This window comes from Mobula hypostoma, chromosome 2 (genome assembly GCF_963921235.1).
Source record: "Mobula hypostoma chromosome 2, sMobHyp1.1, whole genome shotgun sequence".
NCBI classification, from domain to species: domain Eukaryota; kingdom Metazoa; phylum Chordata; class Chondrichthyes; order Myliobatiformes; family Myliobatidae; genus Mobula; species Mobula hypostoma.
Genome location: NC_086098.1, coordinates 45,723,386 through 45,726,931, shown reverse-complemented (window position 1 = coordinate 45,726,931; position 3,546 = coordinate 45,723,386). Strand labels below are relative to the sequence as shown.

The following is a 3,546-nucleotide window of genomic DNA, read 5'->3' as shown; positions in this document are numbered from 1 at the left end:
AAGAAGGTATACAGTATACAGCCTGAAATTCTCCCTCTCCACAGACATCCATGAAACAGAAGAAACTCCCCCCCCAAAGAATGAACGACAGGAAAATGTTAGATCCCTAAAGCCTCCCTCACCCTGCCCCACCTGCCTCAGTAAAAGCATCAGACCCCACGATCCGCCATGCAAGCAATAGCAAAGCCCCCAGAGTCTATTTTAAAAAACGTTGCTCACCCGAACACTGACACCCACAAGCTGTCTCTCTCTCTCACCAACGAGGCCGAGACTGGTATCATTAAAACAGCTCACTGTTTTAATGTTACAGTCTTTGTATGTCATTGGAGAAGTATAGAATAAAATTACTGCTAGAGTTTGCTTATGTTCCAGATGAGTTCCCAGCCCTGGCTGACTCTCTCAGTTCAGCATACGACAAGTTCATATGTCATATAACTTGCTCCAGCTGTCCGATGCAGCACTCTGACAATAAAGATTCTCTGATATGCCGAGAATACATGGACCAGTTCCCGTAACATTGCCTTCAATGTGTCATTCTTTGACTGACTGATGCACAGGATGTTTGAAAAGTAAGTTTTCAAAACTGGCAGCAAGCTCATAATCTAAACTTCAACATTGGTCTCTGCCTTTCCATACGCTTCTGACTATGTATAAGTTGGAACTGCAAGGCTCTGGAAATGTACCACCAGTGCCATCTCTACAAAATCATCCAGGTCCATTCAAGGGACCACTAAACCAACATCAACGTCCTCTCTCAGGTCTACAATCCCAGAACTGAAGCCTGAATGACACTCTGTCAGCTGCAGCAGGGGAGCTACATTGTAAATCTGCCCAATAATTGACTCGCAAAACAAACAAACTATGCTAGGCTCATATGGGATACCAGACAGATCTGAGGAAATAAAGTAATAGGCATTTCTCAAAGACTCCTTGAAAAAAAAATGCACAGCTTTGCCAACCAGACGGTGAAAAAGGAATCTATTTAAAACATGATGAGTGTGGATAGCTTGTTACTCCCAGCAATTTCTGGGCCAATGTATCATGTTGATTACAAACTGACATACAACAATTAGGAACAAATTACTGAGGCAAGTGATTTAACACAAACATATTTCAATTAGAGTTAGAAATGTTTATTTACCATTTTCTATTGGAATCACACATTCTCTTCTGAAAATTTTTGTACCTGAAGAAAGTGGTTAATGTCAATTTTAAGTTTAGACGTACTCTATTTTGATTGTCAGTACAGTTGCAGTTAGCTAAACACTAAGTAACTGGGGACAACTTTGTGTGTAGATTCATTCTAAGTTGCTATATGGTGGTTGGGTGACAGGACAGTCTGTGCCAACAGCAACTTCAGAACACAACCTAATTGTTTCATTTTTGTGCATTAAGAGTGAGACCAACAGCGCCAAGATGCCACGGGATGAGTATATCAAAATACATCGTAAGTGATATGGATATAGTTTGGATTACCATGAGAAGAAAAGGAAGAAGGAAAGCTATGAACCCAATGATCGCTCACACAAAGCCAGAAAGATGACTGGTCTGAAGGTCAAATTGTACCAGAAACAGCGTTATTCAGAAAAAGTACAAATGAAGAGGAGCATTAAAATCCATGAACAGAGAACAGCGAAATGAGAGTGATGATGAGAAAAGACCCAAGGGGGCTGTACCAACCTATCTGATCGACAGAGAAGGACAACCACGTGTGAAAGTCTTGACCGATATGATCAAACAGGAAAGAAAAGAGAAAGCTAGCAAATGGAAAGTACCTTTACCAAAAGTCTGTGCACAAGGTGAAACTGAAGTTCTGAAGGTTATTCACACCGGTAAAAGGAGAAAGAAAGCTTGGAAGAGATCGGTTACTCTCTTACTAACTCTTCCTTCAGTTAGTCCTGACGAAGGGTCTCGGCCTGAAACGTCGACTGTACCTCTTCCTAGAGATGCTGCCTGGCCTGCTGCGTTCACCAGCAACTTTGATGTGTGTTGCTTGAATTTCCAGCATCTGCAGAATTCCTGTTGTTCGGTTACTAAAGTCTGTTTTGTTGCAGCTGGAAGCCACCCAAGTATGAAAGATTGATCAGACCTACATGTAACACCCTGGGAAAGGTTTCACTGCTAATGTAATGTTTGTTCTGCAGCAGCAGTGTTTGAGTTATGACTAGAGATAATGGGGGCTTTGGAATGTGCACCGTCCAATGGAAGGAGTGTTTTTTTCTTGTTATAGGCCTGAGAGTGAGTTGTTCGACGTCCTTAGTTCGGCAGAAGATGGAGAGAGAAGATGCCAGAATGGAGAGGTCGTAGACAGCAGGACGGAGTGGACTTGGAATGAGGCTGGGAGTCGATGACGCCAGGGGCGGGGTGGGGGGGGTAAATTGATGGAGGACTAACGGACGGGAAACCATGAGCTCCAACGTGCACATTAGACTGTTTCATTAAAATGGCCCTTTTTTTGTATTTCTTTACTATCCCTCTAGTCAAATTAAGAACTATAGAGCTGAATCATTTAATTGTATATGGTGTACTGTCCGTTATTTCATGGTACTGACTTGTAACAGGGGAACAAATCACGCAGCATTCACACAAACAAGAGGCTTTGCACCTCAGATTTCACATGTTTGGCAGGGCCAGAGACTGTCTTCCCTAGACTAACGCCGCCAGTCAAACCTGAGGGTTACATATGGGTTTCCATTTCAAGAAGGCACATGTTACACATCCAGAGCTCAAGGTCACCTTCTGTTTGCCAATACTTGGTGTCAAGAAGAACCCATTTTCACCGTTATATACAACATTAGATACTGCGTGACAGGCTGAGTTCTGTAGTGTTTCTGTTTTAGCTTATTTCTTACAAGTTCTTCAACTGCTGCTGCTTCCTAGCCCTTGTTCTTCTGGTTAGAATTCTCTGATAGTGTAATTTTTACTAATATATTTTGCAACAGAATTTTTCTCATGAAGTCTAATACTTCTGTATATTAATGTGATTGTTATCTATAAGCATATATCGTAATCTAACTTTCCAAATTTTCCTTGGCCAATTCACCCATGGAATCTGTGTAATTGCCTTTACTGAGGATTCTATTTTTGTGACTGAATTGTGTACTGCTCAAATTGAATGTAAAATCTTATGTTATGATCATTTTCCTCTTAAGGATTTCTTACTATGGAATTGCTGCTTAAAGCTGTCTCGTTATGTTCGAATTCTGCACGGGGGGGGTCAATGATCAGTGATGTTCCACAGGGATCTGTTCTGGAACCCCTCCTCTTCGTGATTTTTATAAATGACCTGGATAAGGAAGTGGAGGGGTGGGTTAGTAAGTTTGCTGATGACACAAAGTTTGAGGGTGTTGTGGATAGTCTAGAGGGTTGTCAGAGGTTACAGTAGGACATCGATAGGATGCAGAACTCGGCTGAGAAGAGGCAGATGGAGTTCAACCCAGATAAGTGTGAAGTGGTTCATTTGGGAAGGTCAAATTTTTAAGACAGAATATAGTATTAATGGTAAGACGCTTGGCAGTGTGGAGAATCAGAGAGATCTTGGGGTCC

At 41.9% G+C, this 3,546-nt stretch overlaps 1 pseudogene; it reads left to right on the top strand.

Annotated features, from left to right (window-relative positions):
* Window positions 1-1,416: 1,416 nt before the first annotated feature.
* LOC134357166 (ribosome biogenesis protein NSA2 homolog) lies at window positions 1,417-2,809 on the top strand (annotated as a pseudogene).
* The last annotated feature ends 737 nt before the right edge of the window (window positions 2,810-3,546 follow it).